The sequence below is a fragment of the Sciurus vulgaris genome (assembly GCF_902686455.1).
Source record: "Sciurus vulgaris genome assembly, chromosome: 15".
NCBI lineage: Eukaryota > Metazoa > Chordata > Mammalia > Rodentia > Sciuridae > Sciurus > Sciurus vulgaris.
Window position 1 is genome coordinate 47,882,625 of NC_136476.1, and position 27,169 is coordinate 47,909,793.

The 27,169-nt window shown below is 32.6% G+C and overlaps 1 long non-coding RNA gene across 1 annotated transcript in view; it reads right to left on the bottom strand.

Moving 5' to 3' along the window:
* Nucleotides 1-11,878: 11,878 nt before the first annotated feature.
* The window catches only part of LOC306645080, an 83,221-nt gene continuing 67,930 nt past the window's right edge, over nt 11,879-27,169 (bottom strand). The window contains exon 4 of the long non-coding RNA XR_013759536.1: nt 11,879-14,053. This is a non-coding gene — a long non-coding RNA (uncharacterized lncRNA). The remainder of the gene's footprint in view (nt 14,054-27,169) is intronic.

A 27,169-nucleotide genomic window follows, 5' to 3' on the forward strand; every position in this document is an offset into this window, starting at 1 on the left:
TAAAAGACTTGACCAGAACAATTTTAAAGGAGCAAATGTTCATTTGAGGGCTCATGGTTTCAGAGGTCTTAGTCCATAGAAGGCTAGCTACATTCCTTGAGGCTCAAGGTGAGGCAAAATATCATGGCAGAAGAGTGTGGTGAAGGAAAGCAGCTCACAAAGAATCAGAAATCAGAAAGAGAAAGAGAGTCCACTCTCCAGATACAAACTACAAACCCCATAACCACACCCCCAATGAACTACTACTCCAGTCACACCCCACCTCCCTCCAGTTACCACTCAGTTAATACCATCAGGGATTAATTCACTGGTTATGTTAAGGCTATAACCCAAACATTTCTCCTCTAATCCTTCTTGCATTGTCTCATATGTTAGCTTTTTGGGGATACCACATCTAAACCATATTAGGACCCAAAGTACTCTACAAATTAAACACAATCCCCATAAAAACACCAGTGGTATTCTTCACAGAATTAGAAGAAACAACCCTAAAGTTTTTATGGAACCACAAAAACAACAACAACAAAAACAGTCCAAGCAATCTTGAGCATAAAGAAAAAAGTAGGTGTCAATACTATATGATTTCAAAATACATTATTAAAGCAATAATCATTAAAATAGCATGACATTGGCATAGAAAGGCACATGGGGCAACCCCTATATGCATCTCCTCCTTGCCTTGGTGGGAATTCTGTTTCTATTCTTCATACCTGAATAAATCCTACTCATTTCATTCTGGGGGAAGAAAATAGGCACATAGTCCAATAAAACCCAATAGAAAGATAAGAAGTAAACCCGTACAACTATGGCTAACTGTTTGGCAAAGGTGCTTAGAACATGTACTGGAGAAAGAACAGCCTTTTAAATAAACATCAATGGGTATATTGGATATTAATATGCAGAACAATTCAACTATGCCCCTATTTCTCGCCACATACAAAAATCAACTCAAGCTGAATTTAAATATTAGACTTGAAACTATGACAAAATTACTAGAATTACTAGAAGAAAACATAAGTGAAATGCTTCAGGTTTTGGAATAGGCAAGATTTTTTTTTTAAATAAGGTCACAAAAACACAGAGAATTAAAGCAAAATTAGACAACTGAAATTACAGCAAAGCAAAAAACTATACATCAAAATAATCAATCATAAGAATGAAGACAATATTTGCAAATTGTATATCTGCAAGGAGTTAATGTGCTCAATAAATAGATAAAGAATACCAACAACTCAATAGCAAAATTCCACCTCACTAAAAATAGGCAATAGGCTGGGTGCAGAGGCACACAGCTGTAATCCCAGCGGCTGGGGAGGCTGAGGCAAGAGGATCTGGAGTTCAAAGCTGTTCTCAGCAAAAGTCAGGCACTAAGTATCTCAGTGAGACCTGTCTCAAAATAAAATACAAAACAGGGCTGCGGATGTGACTTAGTGGTCAAGTGCCCCTGAGCTCAATCCTCCGTATCAAAAAAAAAAAAAAAAAAAAAAAGTAAAAAAGTAATAGATCTAAGAGACATTTCTTAACACATACTAATGGTGAACAATTATATGTAAAAGTGCTCAACATCACCGATTGGAAATGTAAATCAAGACAACAATGAGATAGTACTTCCCTCAGTAAGAAAGGCTCTTATTAAAGAGACCAAAGGGGAAAAAAAAGTGCTGGTATGGATGTTAACAAAAGGATCTCTTGTGTACTATTAGTGGATATAAATTAGGGCAGTCATTAGAAAACAATATGGAAATTCCTCCAAAATTTGAAAGTGAAACTACCATTTAATCCAGCAATCCTGCTACTGGGTATCTATGTACCAAAAGGAAATGAAATCAGCTTGCCAAGGAGATATCTGCTCCCAATTTCACTGTTGCACTAGTCACAAAAGTCAAGAAATGGAAATAACCTAAGCGTCTATCAATTTGCGAGTGGAAAAAAATGTGGTACATATACACAGTGGAATACTATTTTGCCATTGGGGAATGAAATCTTGTCATTTGCGACAACATGGATAGAACTGGAAATATCATGCTAAGTGAAATAAGTGAGCACAGAAAGGCTAGTACTGCCTGATCACACTCACATAAGGAATATAAGAAGTTGAACTCATAGAAATTCTGACTAGATGGTGGTTACCAGAGGCTGATGAGAATAAGGGAAATGGAGGGATGAGGAAAATTTGATTCATAGTTACAAAGTTAAAGTTAGATATGAGTCAGAAGTTCCAAATTGTATTGCATAGTAGGGTGACTATAAATAGTGATGCTGTATTACATATTTAAAAAAATTTAGTAGAAAGGATTCGAATATTCTCACCATAAATAAATGATAAATGAGGAGATTTGTTTTATCTGATTTAAACATTACAGAATTTACATGTTTCCAAATACCACATGGCAACTCACATATTAGTTAAAAATGAATTTAAGAAAAGGAAAAGATATTGCTCTGGAATATTTTTGCTTCCCACAGAGCTTTTGTATTACTTAACTTAAATATCTGTTTCCTGCTTCAGACTATGGTAAGAACAGACACATGATTTGTTTGTGTATCAACATTACGTTTACAGAAGTTTTTCTCCAATAGATTAACAACAGTTAAAGTTTAATCAGGAAATCCTCAAATGAAATTAAATTCTTCCATTCTTTATTCTGATTGTTTCATCATTTTTAATATGACATATTAATGTTAGCCAATGCTTCATCTTTGCATTTTATCAAGAAATATTCTTTCCATGGGAGAGAAGGAATAGAGATTTATATTTAAAATTAATTCACCAGAATTCCTGGCTGTTTCAGATTAAAATATACACATAATATGTATAAATATGCATCTTTATTTGTTGTATAGATAGAAAATGGATGTACATAGATATATAACTTTGTGTTTAATGTATTCCATGTAATAAGCTTTTGGTGAGGATACAAAAAGGAATCAATGCATCCTTTTTTTCATACCTACAATTATGATTAATATTTTTACCTTGATAGTTTAGACAATACTGCTTACAAAGATTTTTTAAAATTTTCTTTTCTCACCATGTACATTTTATATATATATATATATATATATATATATATATATATATATATATATGTATGTATATGCTTTTGAAAAGAATGCACTTTTTCAGTTGTGTTCCTAATCCCTAAATGTCATGTCAAGGTCATGTTCAAATCTTTGATGTCTTCATTGGGTTTTTTGGCTTCCTGTTTAAATTATTAAGAAAAAGGTGTTTAGATCTACTTTCTCTATGTGCTTTACGCTTTAACTATATTTTAGAGTCTTTTAATAGAGTTTTAAAAACCTGATTTTTAAAAATTTCTCATGAACTTACATATTCATAACTGAACTGTCCCTCTTTAATCTTTATAATCTTATTTATTCTATTTTGACAGATCTTTATAATGACAATAATTTTTTATACTTGGTATTGCACATGTATCCTTTCCTGGATTTTTTTTTTTTTTTGCAAGTCCAAAAAGTTTTATTTAAAAGATAGAACAAAAAGAGACAAGAGGTCCAAGTTGGTGCCCTCCTGTTTTTATGGATCTCATATTTCCTTTGTTCTCATGCCCTCTCCTCCCAACCTGCCTATGTGACCCAAAAGGTGAGTGATCCAGGGGTAGGAGTAAAGCTACCCAGGGACACAGACTGGAAGGAACCATACAGGGGCTACAACCAGGGGCTACTCATTAACTCCTTTCAGGGAGGAACAATTCCCTAGAGGCAGGTAACCTTGGCAATAGGTGGAGGAGGGGCAATTGCTCTGGAGGTATTAGCATTTTATTTCCTCTTGAATTAGCACCCCCCCATCTTCCTGACCCAATCATTTATTACCTACACTGACTGTCCTTTTGCTTCAGCCTCAACAATCCCTTTGATAATGGAACCCTTACTGCTTCAAAGGGAGTGGACGATGACCACTCTGGCTGCTTTGAGCTGGGTGGGGATGACATGGGGCAAGCAGTTTGAGTTTCCCTTTTAGGAATGTTTTGGGTTAGTCAAAGGGTCTATGGCAAAGTCTTATTTGGAAGCAAAAGGTTGTAAAGTCATCTGGGAGGTGGGTGCTTCTATCAGAAAAACAAGAAGGTATGAGTACTGGAATAAGATAATACAAAATAAACATCATAGCATCTGGAACATGTCAATGAATATCATGATGATAATAGAAACTAGTAATTTTCATCAGGAGGTGCAAGAACTAAGAAGTTATTCCCATGACAAGACTGGTATTCTATTTGGGAATGTAACTCTTTAAGGATATTAGTTACATTGCCAGAGTTAAAGAATATAAACACAACACTTAGTTTTTATAATATCACAGATACTCCTATCAGAGGTAGTTGAGACATCTAATGTCATGTGATTTTTGAAAAATATCTTTTTATTTGACATAATATCTATGTTTAATAGAGATCTCTTTATTTCTGCTACTTAGGGCTAGATATGCTTCTTATGGCTAGATAATTATACTAGAAACACAAATCAAGCTTATCTGTGCAGTAGGTTAGGAAAATTCATAGGCCTTAAATTGACTATTGACTAAAAATAAATCTTCTGACTCTGATAGTCTCTTTTGATAGTTATCAGGTACTCTTAAGAATTCCTCTTTTGTAGCCTCCAGTCTTACTTACTCTTGGTTGTAATAACACAAGTTCTTTTACATTAAAAGAACTATTGTCTTTCCTTTGAAATGTGCAGGTATGGCTGTACTTTGTTGTAACTTTTTTGCTAGGTGTTTAAAACCAAACTGGTTAAAGTGACCTTGTTCCTATCTATTGTTAAAAGTCAGTTGAGTTCCCTCAGGGTTCACTCTTGGGAACTTGAGAGAAGCTTCTTAGTTCCTCTAGAGACACATGCCAAGAAAGTTTATGATCTCCTTGACCACGTGGCTTCCCATCAGGGCCATCTCCCTCTCCAACAACCCTCCTCTTTGCAGCATGTGTACTGGTTGATTTTCTGTTCTCCAGGGTGTCATTAATCTCTCTGATCTGGAGATCATGTGGCCTAGAGTTGCAAAACCCTTAGAGATATTCCCTTTTTTCCCTGGGTTCAAGTTGACTCAGAGGGTAAGAGCCAAATACTGGCTACTTTTTCTTGTCCCTTTTACTTCCTTATCTTTAGTCTCTAGCTATGGTCTTAAACATCCAGCAAGTCAGTTTTATCATTCTTAAAGTAAGAGTACTAGCTTTTACCTTTAATGTCTATAATGTTACAGTTATTTATGCCTTCTATTTAATTGGAGTTTGTCTTAATATTGGAAGTTAGCCTTACAACCTGTCTCTCCTATAGATTATGGAGATGATCTCAAATTAACTCAGATTGTTATATTAGAAGTTGTACTTCTGTAAGGCACTAACAGATAATAGTTATAAAGTTTACAAGAAGAATATAAAATAAAGTTAATGAGTAAAATCGTATTTAGTTTGTATAATAGCTATAAACTAAGAAACATAATTTTTGTAATCCCAAGTCTTTATTTTAAACTTTAGTTTGAAGAACACCAGTTTGGTAAAATGTTCTTCTAAACCTTGTACTTTAAAGACTTGTATACTTGGAAGATATGAATATATTTAGTATACAAAGAGGCCAGTCTTAACTGAATTGTATATTTACAATATGCCACTTATCCCCTGTACTGGAGATTTTGCCTATATATTTCATTACTAATCATAATGATTTTCCCAGGGTTTTTAATTTAGGTTTGTCCGTACAGTGACCTTTGAACTCTTATTATAGCACTTTACACTCAATACAAGGATTTTTGCAGTTACACAATTCCATTTAACAAAACATTTTATGTTCTTGTTACCATATTTTTATTACTATGTATGTTATAAATTACTGCATATGCTGTTGCTTTTTGTTTCAGCAGTTGTTACACTTTGAAAAAAATTAAGAAAACATTGCTCGTTTATACACATATTTACAATATCTTGGCCTGTTTAATCCTTTGTTAAGATGGAAGTTTTCATCTGTCTTGAGTTGTCCTCATCTTGAACTTCAGTGGTCCTTTCCTTTCTTTTACAGAGTCCAGTCTTCTATTGCATCATCTAAAGGATTTGTTATATCTGGCATTACATGTTTCATTTTTTTCCCAATTCTATGGCACTCCTCTTTCTCTTTCTTTCTGCATTTTTTTGGTAATCCCTAAATATTCATTATATACACCTTTCTGGTAAATTTTGTAATATGCTTATAAAACTTATTGCAATGTCCTGACTTAAGCCTGTGAATTTTTAAATATCTTTTTTTAGTAATCTTTTGTTTTCTACATTTGGTGCCAAATTTTCCTAACTCCTTATATGTTTAGTAATTTTTATTTTACTTTATTTTGCAATTCCTCCACTGTATGAGGGACTTAGTTATGACTCACTGATGAATGTTGAGATTTTTTTCTAGCATGTTATACTACTGGTGGAAAACCTTTATACTATAGATCATAGATCAGCCAACTTTTTTGAAAAAGGGCCAAAAAAAATCAATATTTAACTTTTGTGACTTTACAGGTTATTGTAACTACGCTATTCTGTTGTGCTTCAATAAAACCTGACTAGGAAACTATAGTTTTTACTTCATACAGTTTTTACATGTCATGAAACATTGTTTTTCATTTTTTATTGATATAACAATATAAAACACATTCTTTCTTCATAGACTATAGAAAATGGCTTGTGACTTGTGGGTCCTCCTATGGAGACTTGGCTATAAGCTTTTGAGGATGAATCAAGTCTTCCTTCCTTCTTTTCCCCCTCCCCCTTCTCTTCCTCCTCCTCCTCCTCCTCCTTCTTTTTCTCTGTCCTCTCTTTCATCCTTTCTTTTTTTCTTTCTTTCTTTCCTTCTTTCTTCCACTCCTATGCTATAACTCATAATCAAGGGTTTTGTTCTTTAATCTTAAACTGAGGCACTTGCACAGTTTCAAAAGGCAGTGTAAAAGTTTGTCAAAGTCATTATAACACCTCTCTAAATTAGTGGGACTTTCACTAGCTAATAGTTCTACTTGTGTTTTCAGTAAGTGATCTCCATGAGTTTACTAGATTTTCTCCCTGAACCTTCACAGGTGGCAATCAGTGAAGCATATGGAAAAATTTGAACTTGTATTTCGGAATGTCCTCTTTTGGCACTCTTTTCTTTTATTCACTTGTCTATTTATTTTATTTGTTTTTTGATTGACTTAATATTATGGAGAACAACATTATATATGTGCATACAATGTGTAGTAATCAAATAAGAATAATTAGCATTTCCATTTCCTCAAACATCATTTTTATCTGTTAGAGAACTTAAAACTCTCCTCCTCTAGTTATATTGAAATATATTTCTGTTTGGAGTAAAGTACTTCCAAATGATACTCTTTTCTGTTTAGACTTTATAATTGTTATTGTCGTGTAAATTAGTTCAATACCAATTGATTTATAATTATCTGAAATGGAAACTAATCTCTTCAGGTGTTTCAATTCTAATGTATATCCCAGTATTCAGATCTAGGTAAGTGTTGATCTCACAGTCTATAATTTTAAATACTTTGTTAATTGGATTATGAGTTGAGCTCTCCTTGATTTACCATTATTAATGATAAACTATTAAATTAACTTTTTTTTTCATTTGTTCAAATTTCTTACCCAACTGGAAATATCTAAGAAATATGATAAACTCATTGGTTGAGTATTATTTCTAGTCTGTAAACAATTACAGTAAGCAAAATTCTATTCCTGCTTGTGGACTTAAGGTAAGTTTTATTTGTGAGAAGTTATTCTCTTTTATGTCTCTCCCAAGGCAGTAAGTAGCCTCGTATGGTATGTAAAACTGTTTGTTTGGAGTGACTAACTTTGTCAAAGTATTTATTTGGAGTGACTGCCTTCTGGGATTTTAATCTGTCATCCTTGCTTACAAAAGCAGACAATTATTCCTTGTTTGTTACACAAGTTAGAAGAACTATCAAGCAATGACTATTCATTAAAAAATGATATTAGTCTCTTATTTGACTAAATCTAATATCATTACCTTAACAAAACCTGCATCTCCAATGTTGTTTTCTATAGGGCTACACAATTTACAGATTAGATAACCTGACTTTTCATATATAATTCATTAATTGAGATTCCTTCATGACAGGTCAGAATTTGGAGAGAGAGATGAGAGAGGCCTCAGAAATTTAAAAGAAAATTTTGACACTTAGGTTCTGAATCTCTATCTGTAACATAATTTATTGCTTCAACTGGAACCCGCTGAAATACTTCTTTACTGATTTAGAAGACAGTGGCATTGGTGGTTAATTGGTACTTTGTACATGAGGTAGGAGAGTAGTTGAAGGGCAGCAATTCATATGCAAACAGCACAAATGCCACTTCTATGGTTAGTCTCCTCACTTTTCTAAAACACTGACAAAGACAGAGTTCTCTATCCTCAGTATAAATGCGGACTTCAAATAGACCCTTTCTCAAGTGTGTCAAAGAGACTTTAATGGGGACATTATATTGTAATATCTTAAAGGACCAGTTTAATGGCAGAATAAGTCCTAATTAGTGGGTCCTATCATTTTGCTATTTGATTATAATGTAGCTTCTTAGCAAAGCATCATAACTCTTTCAAATCACTGGAGACACCGAAAAACCTTGCTGCCAAGAGCAGAACACTGATGTGCACTAAGTGTTTAGACTTCATTCAAGTAAATGTGCTCCAAAGTTAGAGTGCAGAAGCATAGCTTCCAGGACAAGCATTGACTATCCCCTGATTCTGAAGGCTTCAGCAGTTTGGTTCAGAAAAGATCATTTGGTTATGTTTGAAAGGTAGATGAAATTCTGACTCAAGGTCTGAAATATATCTTATATCTGATTCTTAAAAATAACATGAAAGGAAATAAAGATATGATGAAGTGTTGATTTTGCTGAACATTGGTCCTAAACAGTTCATTTTGGCATCACAATAGGGTTTACATATGATGATACAAATAATGTAAGAAATATGAGATTCAATCCTTGCTACTGATTGTTTTGGTCAATCACACTATCAAATCATATTGGTGTTTCCCAATATTCTTATTAACAAAAGAAAATAAAATTTGTTGAATCACTTTATCATATCTAATGTTTTCAAATCAGTTTTAAAAAATTCTAGTACATAATGTGATCTCTTTTTAAAAATTGTTCTTTAACTTCTCACATTTGATAAATATGAGAAAAATATTGTGTTGAATGATAACATTCAGATTAATAAGATGTTTGAAAAGCACAATGGAGAAGTATTTCTTATTTAAGTAAAAGTATGACTTCATGGTGATTAGATAATTAAACATTATGCTTGGCTAATAATTATAAAAAAGACAAAGATGAGAGAATGAATGAACTATAATGTGTATCTCAGCACATAAATTAGCTTGTCTATCTAAAAAAAAAAAAAAAAGTATAGGGTATTTCCCAAGCTACTACGATGAAATATAATCTAAATATTGTTTATCTCTGTTTCTCACAGGCTGGAGATTAAGTCAGGGAAATCTATGTGAACCATTATCTATCTACTATACATTCCTTTTATTATCTTCTAATATGCTAATGAACATTGTTCATTTTTATGAATCACTTCTGTAGACTAACTACCTACTATTCAATTTATTGGACACCTACAATCTACTCAAGACTATTTGATGCTATGTAAAACAAAGAAGTGTAAGAAAATCCCATTGTGTTTAAAAAACTTACAATTAGTTGAAAAACAAATAAGCAAACAGCATTAGGCAATTGTTATTGATATGAAGTGTGGTCTAGTGAAAATTCATCTGAAAACTAATAAAAAGTGAAGTAGGATAAAATTCAGAACTAAATTTATTCATTAAAAGCTTCATCTGGTAATTGCATTTGAGTCAACTTTTGAAGAATGAGTAGTATTTACATGAGTAGAAAGAAGAAAATATACTGAATATGTAAGGTAACTAAGGAAGGTAATAAAACAAGTTTATGTAATCCTAACTTTATAAGAGAGAACGAAGGAAGAAAAGCAGTGAGAAAACAGCCTTGTAACCATAAACAACAAAATTGCATTTTATTTTTATTTGTATGCATGCATGTAAGTGTGTGCGAGTGTGCTGGATATATTTACAAAAGCTAGTCCTGAAATAGATTGAAAATGTAAAGGCAAAATAATCATTTGACTTTCCTTATTATAATTCTGTATCATATATCTTATGAAAAATTTATTTCGTTTAAGTACTTTATGCACCTCATGTATATATTGTTATGTGGACAGTGTAATGGCATAAGTAATATTCCAATATCTTATTAATCCTGGGGAAAAGCATAAATAAATTCCTAGTAATTTTGCTTATTCACCAAAGATGTAAATGGAAAATGAATATCGTGCTGCACTAAAGCTATCACAGTTGGGAATGTGGCACAAACATCATTTAAAAGACATTTTTAAATGTAACTTTGAGTTGCATAAGAACATAGAAAAATCTGGGGGAAAATGGTGAACTGTGTTAAAATCAAAATAAGAAACAATAAGAGATCAAGTGTTTGCAAAGCATATATCTCACAAAGACCGCATATCTTTAATAAACTTATGGAACTTCTCCAAATTAAAAAGTACACAAAAGGGAAAAAATGAAAAAAAAAGTGTTGAATAGGAACTTTATCAAAAAGAATATTGAAATGACCATTAAATATATGAAAATATGTCAACTTACCATGAGGAAAATGTACATCAAATATAAAATGAGGGGGCTGGGGAGATAGCTCAGTTGGTAAAGTGCTTGCCTTGCAAGCACAAGGCTGTGGGTTCAATTCCCAGCACCACAAAAAAAAAAAAAAAAAAAAAAAAAAAAAAATATATATATATATATATATATATATATATATATATATAATGAGGTACAAGCATGTATCTATCATTGAGACTAAAATTAAAGACTGACAATAACAACCATGATATGATATTGATTGGAATTATTTAAACTGCTGTTGGAAATTCCAAATGCTACACATTACTCAAGCATCTTTGAAAACTTGATGTTACCTATAAAACTGGATCACCATTTCTCAAATTCCCAGCATTCACCTCCTAGGTATATACACAACAAAATTTCATAAGCAGTAGCTTAAAATTGGAAGACTTTAAATATATATCTCTCAATATTCAAACAATTAGTCATCATGTGAAATATATATGGCACAAATAATGACAGTTACATGAAATAATGTGAAGGATTCACAAATAGTGAAAGTCACAAACAAACTGCTGGGCAAAAGAAGTAGACAGAAAATACACTTGTAATGTTTCCTTATGATGCTCAGATAAACAAAGGTAAATCCATGGTGCTAGGATATGGTTATCGTTTGGTAGTTAATGATGAGGAGAGGCAGGCAGAAGGTTTTATGTCCTGCTGTTAACAATCTATTTTTTTATTTTGAGTGGGTGGTTACATGCATGTGTTCAGTTGGTGAAAATTCATTAACCTATAAACTTATTTGTGAATTTGTGTATGTGTGCATAAATATGAGAAAAGTAAATGCAAGAGATTATCTTTAGGTCTCAGTAGTGGTCAGCTAAACTGAAATCTTGATTAAAATGATATGCCATTTTTATATCCATTTGACTGGCAACAATTAAAATATTAATAATTGGAGATGATGAGATTCAGTAAGATATGTTAATCTTTTTGTGAAAAAATGCTATTACTTTATAAAGTGCAATCGTATTAAATTTAGAAATTTTGCCTTAACTCTAATATCATAAATAATTTCTTACAATGTGCACCTTAAAAAATCAGGAGTGTAATAGCAGAATTGTTTAAAAATTAAAACTCTGTTACAACCAATTGTCCATTTGCAGGGGGATGGACAACACACTTTGGAAGAATCACAAAATGAAAACACTCAACAAATGGACATGTATAAGTTGAAACTTTATTCAACAAAATGGATGAGTCTTATAAATTGTAATATACAGTTTAAAAATAAGTTGTGGAGATTATCTATCATAACATTTTAAAACAAAGGCCAATTAAAATAGTAATTCATTTTTTCAGGAACTTTTACAGAAGCAAGGAAAGAAAGATCACAGAATTGTGGAGGGTTTCTAATTCAGTTCAGGGTAGTCAGGAACTTGGATGGGGCAGGACCAGAAATTGGATAATTTAAGTTCTGTTAGTGTTCTAGGTTTTGTATTGAGTAGTGAGTTCATTGATAGCAGACCGATATGTAGATAGATAAATAGACTGATGATCAGATATGTGACAGACACTATTACAATCTGTCATAAATAAAGCATGTCTTTTCCTGAGTTCATAAAAAGGGGGGAAGCTAAGAACTAAGAAAAAATTTTAAAAGTAGTCCTCAGATCAATGAAAGCTAACTTTCATCAAATAGAATATAATATTATAGATAGTTCTAAAACACTATCTACTTTTAAGATTATGTTATCTATAAAGACTCAGATAATTTGAGAGTGTTCTAGTATAAATACAAGAAAATTAATCTTTTTTGGCACTATATGTTAGGTTTTGATTAATTTCATAGTATATAATACTTCAAATGATATATTTGGGGAGAGTTTTGTACCATTATTTATTAATTCCAAAATATTCTAATTTTGGTGCTGTTGAAATTATTTGTTTTCATTTTGCTAAGTATCTTACAAAATATTATTTTCAAAGAGTAGCACTTCTTCTTTTCAATCTTCAAACTGAAATAAACTATGCTGGTTAGTAGAATTAGTTTACTCCTGCTTTGTGTTTTCCCACTATACTTCCCTTTTATATATTTATTGGTGCACTTAACAATCTGGGTATTAATTTAGTGAAGAATATTGTCAACTCCAATTTCAAGGTTTCAATAAAGGGAAGTTTAGAATTTTGGCCTTTCTTTTTGGGGGAAATTCAGTCTAAGAACTTTGAATATAACATATGCACATTCGGTTTTATAATGCTGTTTATAATAAGAACTTTCATTGGACATGTACTTTAATAACAGTAGCTAAATTCAATCACATGCCAAATAATCTAAGTGATTTTATACATGGTCCTATTCCTCACAACAAAATTATGTCTCCGTTTCTTTGTTTGCAAAATGAGGTTTAAATACACATCATGTTTCTAATAATGAAAACATACCATAATTTGTTGACAAGAAGTAACCACTAGCTACTTTTCTCCTTACAGAGATGAATTATTTATGTTCTAGTAAATTAACACATTAAAAGTAATTAAGAAAAAATTTCCAGCTGAACCCTAAATTTTAATTAATTATTCAGTACTATCGAAGATAACATTAAATTTTATGTCGATATTAAATTTGGTGACTTTAAAAAGAAAATCTTCAGTTTACATCCTCACCACTGTCATGAAATGATCACATCAAATAATCAGATACTATTAGTGGGGGTGGGAAAATCGCTATTTATGTGAATAGTAACATGGTGCAGCCGTGAGAGACATACAGAGAGAGAGAGAAAACTGGAATTAAAATTTGTAGCATTTACCCGCTATATAATGCTAACAAGCAGTGTAATTTCTCTCCGCTTGATTCATTCAGCTGTTAATGCTCAAAACTTATGCATGAAGCAACAGTCACATTGCCTCCACTTTCTTTATGTTGATATATGGTGTTGACCAGCTTAACAGTGGTCATAATCTCAAAGATGTCAGAGTTGATGCATTACACTGCAAACCATAAGACCCGACATGAATGTTGTAGATTATTCCTCAGATAAGTGAGGAACTCTACTGAACAGAGAATAGGGTCCTTTATATTTCAGTATCTCTTTCCATCCGTCTGTTGTTGAATGAATCTCTTTCAAGAATTTTTTTGGGTAACTATATCTGTCTCATTCCACAATTTTTCATACCTCACCTCTCATTTCCTTCTACAAAATCTAAAGTTCTTCCATTCTTCTCACCTCCAACTCCTCCACCTCCATTATATATCATCATCCACTTATCAGGGAAAACATTAGGCCTTTGGTTTTTGGGGATTGGCTTATTTCACTTAGCATGATATTCTCCAATGCCATCCATTTATCTGCACATGCCATAGTATTATTCTTCTTTATGACTGAATTCAGTCTGTAAAAAATAAAAAAGAAACATAATAAGGAACAAAGCAAAAATAATTTTGGGAGAGTTTTATTAGGTAGTTTCCCTCAGGTCTCACTGGCTCTAACATTCTATAATATTATCATTTGCTTTAATTCTTTCTTTAAACTTCTAATGTGTACATTTGTAAGTATTAAGACAGGACAATTTTGTGATTTTGTTTCAGTTCTTATAAACTCTCAACATCCTGAAGAGGCCATTATGTGAATTCTACACAGATGAGCTAACAAACCATGATAGGTGAAATTAAATGTTACTTTTTTTCTCTTCATTCTTCTAATATGTGTTCTCTTATAGATTCTCCATCTATGGATTATTGTGACAAAGAAGTTTCTTTGGAAAGGTGACTTACCTTTGTTTTAACAAATATGGATTACCGCCGCTCCCAGCCTGGGTTGCTCCAAGCGGCTCTCGCTGCTTTTTGCTCTTATGCCAGATCGCGGGACAAAAGACACGTACTCTTCAGAAGTTCATGAAGCAGCTTCCACTTTATTCAGATAACACTCTCAATGTATAAGCAGTCTCATACATAAGTAATTGTAACCAGATATGTCCATCCAATCCTGTTAAATGTCAAGCGATCACTAGCTCAAGCATACATGTAAAGTATATCTGTCCACACGCTAGGCAGCTAAACTGATTATTATACAGCCAATTGTAAAGCTTTCTGCCTTTCTCCAGGCATAATCAGGATGCCATTTGCTCTCTGCCAGTCGCCATCTTTAGATGCACGTGGTGTAACCCTGGGTCTTGCCGCCACAACAATTATCTGCATCATGTTATAACTGGTCGTATAATCATTCTGGATTGCTAGCTGGGTGAGGTGTAGGGGTAGACAAAAGTGGACAGGTTGGATCCTGAGGACCCTAGTGCTGCAAGATGGTCCTTTTCTCTCAGTTCAGTCTCCCTCCTTAGCTGGTTCAGATGATCCAAGACTGAAGAAAAGCAATTCAAAGGATATTAAATTAAAGATCAAACATTCTGTATTTGTTGTACTCTTAGACTGAACTAGGCTGAGAACATTTTGTATAAGAAGAATCAATAGGAAAAGAAAAACACCAATCATGAGTTAAATAGGCAGCCTACAGGATTTTAAAAGTAGGCATGTGTGTGTGACTTATAGGATGTTAAGAGTAATATTATTTTTCTGAACTCAAAACAGCCTATGTTGTGAACCATATTTTTTAAATAACAGATTTTTTTCTTATTTTATTGAATCAAAATTTACATAACATAAAATTAATCAGTTTAAGTATTCCATTTCATTGTAGTTAGCATATTCATGACATTGGACCATCACCCCTCTGTCTAGTTCCAAGATACTTTCATTACTCCTGAATGAAAAACCCTGAACCTGTTAGCTGTCAATCCCCATTTCCCTCTTCAGCCCCTGCCTGGCATACACCAATCTTCTTTGTGTTTCTATTTTGGATATTTGTCGTCACCTGACCTAGTTTTTAGCATTAGAGTTTTATGTGTTTTGTACCGTGTATATTTTTGGTACTCATCTTCGAGGACAGTTAATAATCTTCTGGTGTATCACATCAGACCATTGATAATGAGATTGCAGGAGAAAGAGAGTTTGTATCAGATTTTATACCTACTTTGTTTTTTTAATCGCTGTCATGTTCCAGTAGCATTCCTTTCTAGTAAAAATAAACTTCATCTGTGATGGAGTTAGGTGAGTACCAAATAAACTGTCCTTATAGCAATGCAGAAGTTTTGCATCAGTTGTCATGAAATTGTGTTTCAGTGTTTTGGAATAACAGTCTTCCCGACATTTGATCAAATACATGTGCACCTCTATGTGTGTGCATGTTGTTTATGAGTGTTGAGGTGATACTATTTTTAAAGAGATAAAGGAAGTAAAGCTACAAAATGCGGGGAGAAAATATTTATTTTCTACTTCAGTTGGTTTCATGATTTTGCTTTTTTGACTCCAAGACCTACCTAGAAAAAGTATATATATGCTTGGATAATGCAGTATTGCCAAGTTACCTGAGAACTTTATAGCCATCTCTTCTGCTTTTGATTAGGGTCTGCTAATAATTGGATGCACCAATGTTTTCTCCCCATCTGCTTACCTGAGCCTGGTGATAAATTTGTGTATTTTCTTTCTCTTGGATCAATGAAGGAATAGGATACTGAGTTTTGGATTTCTACTTATAGATAAATAGGAAAGCCAAATTTAGCCCATAGGTCTTCAGTTCCATATTACAGATCTCTGCTTTACGTGTATGAAATGCTTGTAAAATTATTCATGAGGCCATTGACCCATATGTGTTGTTTACTTGTGTAAAACTTATAAGAGAAAAACAGTAGTGATTAACTGCACAAGAATCTGGCATTTGTTTCTCACTAATAAGTAAATAAGTATATTAAGAAAATGCATCAACTTCTAACTAATATCAATAAGGTAGCTGCTCACTTACTCATCTGCTTCTCCTGTCTATGCTGTCTAGGACTGGGTATAGAATGAATAGAGACTAATCACTTGAACAATAATGAAAACAAAGATTATTTTTATTTATTTGTTATTTATCTATTTAATTTATTTTTCATACTGGGGATTTAACCCAGGGATGCTTTACCCCTGAGCTATCTCCCCAGTCCTTTTAATTTTTATTATGAGGCAGTGCCTCACTAAGTTGTTTAGGGTCTTGCTAAATTGCTGAGGCTAGCCTCAAACTTGTGATTCTTCTACTTCATCAAACCAAGTAGCAGGGATTATAGGTGTATATTGCCACACCTGGTAAAGATAATATTTTTAAAACATTTCATCTCATGGTATAATATTCTTTGCAAGGATTATAAAAAATTAAATTCTAGCAAGACTATTTACCACCTATTGAATAAAATATAAATACCCAACTAATTTCATATCCATAATAAGAACTATGATAGTAATAATGGTAGTTAAAAGGGGTGAAGTTAGAACCTCCAATGGTTTGTTCTACCCCAGTTATATTGAAAAAAAAACTAATAAAAATTATCCGAATCAACCTTCTCTGAACTCTAAAAGATAGTCAAAAGTTTACAGCAAGTGAAATCACTTTAAAAAGAGGATAAAGGAATTTTTTTTTTTTACATTTAAGTTTTATTTCAATAAAAAAGCTTACAAAGATTATATTTTACAAAGAAAAACTCCATTTTCTCAATTTTTTTTTATTTTACTCTTTTACTTTTTTATTTGTTCTTATGAGTTATACATGACAGTAGAATGTATTTTGACATATTATACATATATGGAGTACAACTTCCCGTTCTTCTGGTTGTACATGATGTGGAATTACATTCATTGTGAATTCACATATTCATATAGTAAAGTAATGTACCACCATTCTGTTATCTTTCCTATTCCTATTCCCCCTCCCTTCCCTTCATTCCCCTTTGTCTAATCCAAAGCACTTCTGTTGTTCCCTACCTACCCCCATTGTAAGTTAGCATTTGTGTATCACAGAGAACATTAAGCCTTTGGTTTGGGGGGATTGGCTGATTTTACTTAGCATGATATTCTCCAGTTCCATCCATTTACTGACAAATGCCATAATTTCATTCTTCTCTTCATGGCTGAGTAATATTTCATTGTGTGTGTGTGTGTGTGTGTGTGTGTGTGTGTGTGTATATATATAATACATTTTCTTTATCCATTCATCTTTTGAAGGGCACCTAGGCTAGTTGGGATGGGATCAAATTACAAATCTTCTTCACAGTAAAAGAAACAATTAAGAATGTGAAGAGAGAACATACAGAATGGGAGAAAATCTTTGCCACCTGCACCTCAAATAGAGCATTAATCTTCAAGTTATATAAAGATCCCAAAAAGTTAACACCACAAAAACAAATAGCTCAATTAGTAAGTGGGCAAAGGAACTGAAAAAGCACTTCACAGAAGAAATATGATTAGTCAACAAATATATGAAAAAACCTTCAACATCCTGAGCAGTTAGAAAAATGCAAATTAAAACTACACTGAGATTTCATCTCACTCCAGTCAGTATGGCAATTATCAAGAACACAAGTACCAATAAATTTTGGTGAGGATGTAGGGTAAAAGGGACACTCATACATTGCTTTTGGGGTTGCAAATTGGTGCAACCACTCTGGAAAGCAGTATGGAGATTCCGCAGAAAAACTGGAATGGAACCACCATTTGTTCCAGTTATTGCACTCCTTGGCAGATACCCAAAGGACTTAAAATCAGCATATCAGTTACACTGCCACATCAATGTTTATAGCAGCTCAGTTCACAGTAGCTAAACTATGGATAAAGGAATTTTAGGCAGAGCTGGATAGTTTTGTAGCCTTTTGACTTAACTTTGCTCTCTCCCCTGTCCCTGGCATAGTGGTGGTTTTGAGATGGTAGCATTACTAGCATAAGTACCTGGATGTACAGGCAGTGGAGCAGATCTTGTTACCAAGAAATTTGTTTTGCTCCTTTGATATTTCTGGAGTTCCTTGAAGGACTGACTCAAGTGATGTGCCTCTTGTAATGTTCATCTCAGGATTCTCCCAGGGAAAAAGTGGCTATAAGGAGACTATTCCTCCAAAAGCATTGCAAGCTGAGCTAGTTGTAGTAGTGCCTGTAATCCCAGCTACTTTGGAGGCCAAGGCAGGAGGATTGAAATTTCAAGGTGAGCCTGGGCAATTTAGTAAGACTGTGCCAAATAAAAGAATTGGGTGGATGGGATATAGCTCAGAAGGTATAGTGCTTGCCTAGCATGAACAAGGCCCTGGATTCAGTCACCAGCAGTACAAAATAAGCAACACCAACAACACTGAAAGACAGATAAAGAAGTTACTAACTCTTGAAGTAAAACAAAAACACAAAGTCATGGAAAAACAAATGGGGAGTGAAAAATTTTTGAGAAATTAGGCTTTGAAAAGTTCCACCTTTAGAAGAGAATCTAGAAAACTGTGCACGTGCCCAGGGAAGGATACACTCACATTCAAACTAACTCTTAGTCTCAGCATGAGCAGTATGAGAAGGCTAAGGTAGAGCAGAAAAAGACAATGTGGGGAGACGTTGAAGAAGGGTTCCAATTCAGACCCAACATGCAAAAACCTGGAGACTATCAGAATAAATTTAACCAAAAAGGAGTACAACATGTACACTGAAATCTGTGAAACATTATTAAGGGAAATTAAATGAGACCAAAATATGAACAAAGCTGTTAATGTTTATGAATTGGCAGATTTAATATTGCTATAGTAATACTACACAAATTGATGTACAAATTCAAAGCAATTCCTATCTAATCCTATTGAATTTTCTTTGAATAAATGGAAAAACTGGTTCTAAAATAAATGACAGTTTTTGAACTCAAAACTTACCACAAAGCTATAGTCGTCAAATCTGTGTGGTATTGGCACAGGATAGATGTGTAGAACAATAGAATAGGATTGAACAAAATGTGATTTAACCAAACAATGTAATATTATTCAGACATGAAAAAGGAGTTAAATGAAGATACGTGCTACAACATGAATGAGTCTGGAAAACATTATGCTAAAAGTTGAAAGATGCCAGATTCAAAAAGACCAGTATTATATAATATTACTTATAATAAATCCGTAGCATAAGAAAATCTATAAGTACAGAAAGCATATGAATAGTTGCCAGGGGCAGAGAGGAGGGTGAAGGTGAGGAGTGCCTGTTTAAAGGGTTTGGGGTTTCCTTTGAAGTAATGAAAAGTTAGAGAATTAGATGGTGTTACCAGTTGCTCAACATTGAGAATGTACTTCGTGCTGCCTAGTTAACTTTAGAATGACTAAATAGTAAATCTAATGCTCTCTGTATTTTACCATAATAAAAGAAAGCCAAGATAAGACAAAGTAACCTGCTTTTCTCCCTTCTATCTGAAACCAACTAAATAAGACAATATATTCTATTGAATCTATGTTAGTAACCCTGATAATCTGTCTATAAATTGATCTCCATGAGAGGTAAAAAAAAGAATTTCTAAGACTCACCCACTGACTTATTTCAAGAACTATTTGAGGAAAAAAAATACATGGAACAAATGAGAATAGTTATAGTATTTGTCACAATGATGTACAATATAGCATAGGACTCCTAAGAGAGGGATAAATAAAATAGAGAAAGCCAAATTATTTAAAAAACATTGTTCTTAAAACTATTAAAAGGCAAAAACATACTTTTCAACTAAACATAATCTGCAATTTGCAATACAGTAAAAAAGAATAATTGCTTAGTCAAAACCATTGGTCCTACATATTTTGATCAGTAACTAAAAATGATACATGGTTTCTAAAATATTGATAACATTCATGGTTGATAACCTTGAAAAAGATTTAAAATTAACTCAACAAAATTTATTGTTGGTTCACAGTATCTTCTAGCACCAGCCATTTGTGGTGGTACCTCCCTGCTTACGTACTTCCGGATAAACTATTCTCCTTTCTTCCCCTCCCTTTAAGATAAATCCCTGTTAATCATAAGACAGTCTTGAAAACTGAATGCTAAATGTAGTGTCCAACTCTAAAAATTACTGCTTTTTGGTATATACTCTAAGAATATGAAACTTTTAATCTTCCTTCTAAGGAGGTACTTGGCATATGACTTTTAACTGAGAATTTCAGCAATTCTCTACCCATGTGCATATTCCCCAGAATTTATGAAATGAAAGAACTGGGTTTGTCTTTTGAACATCTGTGTATTCTAAACCTGGCTGGGATGGGCTAAAACATAGTTTGTGCACTTACATTTATATTCAGTTACTGACAGGGAAAAATTGCACTAATGCAGGGATTAGCATGAAAGAGATTATTCTGAATGCGTGAACATCATATAGTAGAGATATGCTCAGAGGTGATAGTCCTGCTCCAATTTCAACTCTTCCATCTACTAAGTAGCACCATGTGCATTAAGTCTCATTAGTGCATTTTGAACAGGGGATAATGTGTGTCAATGCCAGGTCAGAGTGATTCATTTCCCCCACTCCTTGGACTCAGAAACCTGACATAGAAGTAGACATTGCCCTATAATGGAGAGTTCTGATGAATGTTCAAGTAGAAGGATACTTACAGACAAGGCTCACCAGGATTCAACTTTATCTGAGCAAGAAATAAATACCCTTCCTGTTAAATAGCCAGGATTTTGAGATCTGGTATTATAGCAACCATAGTTATATTAACTAATATATCAAATATAGTTTATTCATTCTTCAACAAATTCTTTAGAACTGGACATTTATAAACAGCTTGGTTGTATTTGGATATGGTAATAAGGGTGATGTGTTCAATAACGTAAACATCCTGCTGCTGAAAGGATGAAAAATTTTAGACATTTTCTTGTGAATTTTCTGCCTTTTGGGTGTCACGAAGCAGAACTATCACAGTACAGTCGAGAAACTGATGAAATAAAAAGCAGTAGCCTAGCTAGCAACAGCAGTGTGACCAGTAGGTGCCAAGCAATTTTCCTTACTGACTTTGAGAAAAGAAGTGAAGTGAAGAAGCTCATCCTCAAGAAATAGAGGCTTATACAATGAATTTTCTTTAAATAGCTCTTTTCTCCGTAACTGATGCCATTTCATGTATGCAAATTCATCAAAACCAACTGGAAACAAAGGTGGTACTTACTGCCATTTTTCAAATATTAAAATCCAATGGTAATAGATTCTTTTGCAACATTGAGTCATGAAAACATTTTTATGGATATGGATACACAGATATATGTATAGAGAGATATACTTATATGTGTACATTCGTTACCATTGTGCTGAGTATAAACACCTATGCTTTCAAAAATTTATCAAGGACTTCTCTACTACGGATTTCAATCTAGACCTAAAATTTGAAATTAAAAAAATTCTAGATATTTAGGTAAGATAAATACTGCTCAACAGAGCCTAATTTATCTTTATATAATTTTTCCTTAAGTATTTCTAAAAATTATGAAGTATTATTTCATAATTGCTCACATAGAGAGATATATTTCCATGGCATAATGGTAGAAGCCATGACACAGGACATAGATTCAGGTAGATAATTCCAGGAACATCAGGTATATTTCCTGTGATTGTCAATCTTATGTTTCAATTTGGTTGACTCAAGGGGTACCCAGGTATCTAGTAAAATATTATTTCTTGGTGTATGAGTGAAGGTATTTTGAAAGAGGTGGTCACTTTAATCAGTAGGTTAAGCAAATATCCACCCACACCAATTTGAGTAGGTATCTATCAATCTACTGAAATCCTGAATAGAACAAAAGGACAAATTCACTCTTCTTCAGTTGGGACAACCATATTCCCCAACCTTCAGATATCATAGCTCTTGGCTCCTGAGCATTGGATTCCTAGACTTACAATAATAGAATTCCTAGTTCTCACACCTTTAAACCAAGACCAATTTACGCTAATAATTTTCATGGGTCTCCAACTCATAGTAACATTGTGGGACTTCTGAGTCATAATTGCATGATCCAATTACTATAATAAATTTATTTTTATATATCTCTCTCCATATCTTATTTTTTATATTTCTCTGGTGAATCTAATACATTTTTATATCTCAGACAAACAGATATTTTGATAGCAAAACAAAGTACTAGAGAAATATTTTTCTTTTCTCTATGATGTCTCTGAGATAACCAGGACCATTATATTCCCTGGTTATAATATAATATAATATAATATAATAATGATAATAATGTTATATAGTAAAATATTATATAATATAATATATTGCATTATATGCATTCTGCCTTCAGTAAGACCTTATTTTTTATACTGCTTTCTTACTATTAGTGACTAGAATTGGAATATGTGAAGAGAAAGAAGTAGTATATAAAATTCTATTTCCATATCCTGTGGACTATAAATTAGCACCAGGTGAGAACAGAAAGATAAATAGTAGAGGATAACACAGTGAGATTTCAGACAAAACCAATCTTTCTTAGGTCTTAAATATGGCCAGGTTGTTTTTTTAATATGGTTGTATAATTTCTCTACATTGAGGTATATTGAGTGGCAATGTAGTTTGCTCTGACTCTTGAAGTTTATATAAACTCAAGTATCTGTACCAAATGTCCCAACTTGTAACAAAATGTGAAATATCTTTGTGACCTTGGAAAAAATAATATCTTAGAATACAGACATCTCTAAGTATAAATGCAAGAAATATGTCAAATAAAGTACTACATCAAGATTAAATACCTATGCATATCAAAACACCCCTCACAGACTAGGAGAAAATATTTGCAATATACATCTTATAAAATACTCTTTTCTAAAATATGTAAAAAATTCTTAATATTCACTAACAAGAAAATGGCACTCATTAAAATATGCAAAGTATTTCAACGTACATTACACCAAAAATGGTACGCAGATGGTAAATGACAAGATCATATGCCTTACAAAATTGCAAAGTAAAACAACAATGAGATACCACTTACATAATTGCAAAGTAAAACAACAATGAGGTAACACTACATATCTACTAAAATGTCCAACATCTGAAACACCAACTCTACTAAATGCTGATGAGAAGATGACACATCAGGAGTTCTTTTTCATTACTGGCGAGAAAGCAAAAATAGTTCTTACACTTTGGAACACAGTTTTGATAAATACATGTTTACCACACAATGTGCAAATGAATTGAAAATTTATACTATACACACAACAAATGGAACACAAGCATTTATTTTAGCTTTATTTATAATTGCCCCATATTATAAGCAACCAAGATATCTTTCAATAGATGAATGTATAAACAAACTTCTGTATATCCATAGAACAGAAAACACCACATAATTTTAGTGTGAAATAAAATAAGATACTAAGACACAAAAGGATATGGAGAAAATTTAAGTGCATGGGGCTAAGTGAAAGAAGCCAATCTGAAAACTATATGACATTTTGTAAAAGGCAAGACTTAAACTTTTAAGGATTTTGGAGGGAGACAAGGACAGATGACTAGGTGAAACAAAATTTCTAGGTTTGTGAAATTATTCCTTATGCTAATGCTGAATATATGACATTATGCATAGCTCATAAAGCTGTACAACCTAAACAATGTACCTTAAACTATGTGATTTAATTAATGTTCATATATTGCTCTTGTTCATCAATTGTAACTAATATACCATACCAATGCAAAATTCTAATGAGGGCTATGGAGATAGAGTATATGGGAACTCTGCACTTTCAGCTCAAAGTCATTTAAACCTAAATCTTCCCTCAAAAACGAAGTGTACAAAAATACCAAAATGTGACTGCTGATTCAATGAAAAACTGTGAACATTATAAATTACTTTAGTATTTATATACAAAAAGCAGTATGCTAACTGCATATTAACTATTGATTATAAATGAGTGTGCTAATACAAGCTGATGTCATATGCTGCTGGTATTACTACCTTTTTCTAATCTTACTACAAAATTAAGGAGTCAGTTCACAAAAGGTGCCAAACTAAGAAACATGTATTTTGTTAACTTCACATATGGAGTCTTAAAGGGGAAGTAGATAGTAGAATCCTATAATTAATTTTAAAGTAAATCATCATTTTTATCCTTTTTCCAAAGCAAACACTGCTTATAAGGTAGTCATAGAGTAGACATTCTAGTATTTCTTCAAATACATAATATAGAATATGTCAAAAGAAGAACCACATTAGCAATCAAATCACAAAATATTTTTTTCTATTCCTCATGCCTCTGAGAACTATAATATGCCTTTCAAATGAAACAAACATAATTTCATGTTTCTGGGTTAAACAATACTAGTATCATACACACTTCTATGTCATTATCTCATAAAATGCAATATTCAGACATATTTTCCTGTTCCTATGTAAAACAGTGGACAAGCCAAAATATCAGAACTACTTGCAGTTAAGAAAAGCTTGCTCCCAAAAGATAACAGTAGGGATGACAAGCAGCTTATTTATGTCTAAGTAGTTTTCTAATCAACAGGTTCTTCAGAGTTTCCAACTCCATGAGCCATCGAACCAAAACCTCAGCCTTGGTTTCCCTTATTAAAGTTTTGGATTGGTGTGGTATATTTGTCACATCCCTGTCCAGACCTAACTAGTTTTCCTCTGTGCAAAACTGATTTTAAAATTATTCACACATTTATTATCTTTTAATTGCTTTTCCTGAGTGTTAATGGTGTCAGAAATATCCATGAACAATATTTCAGCACTGCATAGTGGGGGTTTAATATAGGATAAAGATTCATAATTGGATAAAGTCTTAAAATGGATTCAATCACTGAAATAAAATATGAAATAATATAGTTTAATGCGGTCATGGATTTTTTTAAATTTTATTTTGGTAAGAACATTTAACATTAGATCTATTGTTTTTCACAAATTTTTAAATGTACAATGCATTATTATTGACTCTGGTATGACATTATACTGCTGCTTTCTAGGATTTATTTATATTGTTTGGCTGCAATTTTATACTCATTGATCAGTAACTCTCTATTTTCCACTCCCCAATACTTGACAACTGTCATTCCACTCCCTGATTCTGTGAATTTAACTATTTTAGAAAACTTATATAAGTGAAATCATAAAGTATATGTCTTTCTGTGATTGACTTATTTCACTTAGAGTAATGTCAAGTTTTATCCTTGTTGGCACATATTGCAGATTTTCTTTCTAAGACTGAACACAAAAGTATACATCACGTATTCTGTATTTGTTGAACATTTTATTTATTTCCGTATGTTGGCTCTTTGTGAATAACACTCCGAAGAACATAAGAATGCTAATATCTCTTTGAGAATTAATTTCAATTGTTTTGTATAAACATCCAAGGGTGGGACTACTGAATCATATGTTGGTTTTATTCTTAATGTTTTGAGGAACTTCTAATTGTTTTCATTATAGCTGTATCATTTAGTATTCCCAGGAACGGGTTACAAAGTTTACAATTTCTCCACATCCTCAACAACACTTGCTTTTCTGCTTTTGATAGTAACAAACCAGTCTTTTATGACATGATATCTCATTGTCATTTTGATTTTCATTTCCCTGATGATTAGTGAAATTGAACATTTTTTTTTTCACGTAAGTATTGGTCATTTGTATATCTTAGTGAAATATTTATTCGCATTCCAGTCCATAGTCCATTTTAAAATTTGAATTTTTATTTACTATGGAGTTGTAGGAGTTCTTTATGTATTTTGAAATTAAACCCTTTCATAGATTAAAAAGAAAAAAGAAGTCTTATATGAAATCAGAAATTAAAGGAGGAGACATTACAACTGATGTCACAGAAATTAAAAAAAAACTTGTAAGATACTATAAGAAACATTATATATAAATTGGATCATATAGGAGATACGGATTAAAAACAAATTGTTAGAAATCTACAAGCTATCAAGACTAAATCATGAAACAATAGAAATTCTGAAAAGATCTGTAACAAGGAGGGAGATTGAATCACTAATCCAAAACCTCTTAACAAAGAATAACTCAGAATTGGATAGCTTCCCTGGAGACTTCTACCAGCATTTGAGGAATTAATATCAATGCTTCTCAAACTCTTAGAACAGTATAAAAAAATGAAAAAAATGGGACTACACCTAATTTCGTTCTATGAGCCAACATTACCCTAATACAAAAATCAGACAAAAATACCAAAAGACAATTATATTGTGAACATTCCTGATAAATATATGGATAGAAAAATCATCAACAAAATATTACCAAACTGAATATAAGAGCTTCTTAAATGGATTATACACAATGACCAATTGGAATCCATCCCTGGGTTTCAAGAATGGTTGAATACAGAAAAATCTATTGATAAAATATACCACATAAGAGAATAAAAGAATAAAATCACATTATTGTATTGATAGTTGCAGAAATCATTTGAAAAAATTCAAGTTTCCCATAATAAAATCTGTCAACAAACTAGAAATGGAAGAAATTACTTTGGTTTTCTAAAGCCCATATGTGTTTTTTTTAAATTTATTTTTATTGTAAACAAATGGGATACATGTTGATTCTCTGTACATGGAGTAAAGTCATACCGTTTGTGTAATCATACATTTAATTGGGTAATGTTGTTTGATTCATTCTGTTTTTTTTCCCTTCCCCCCACC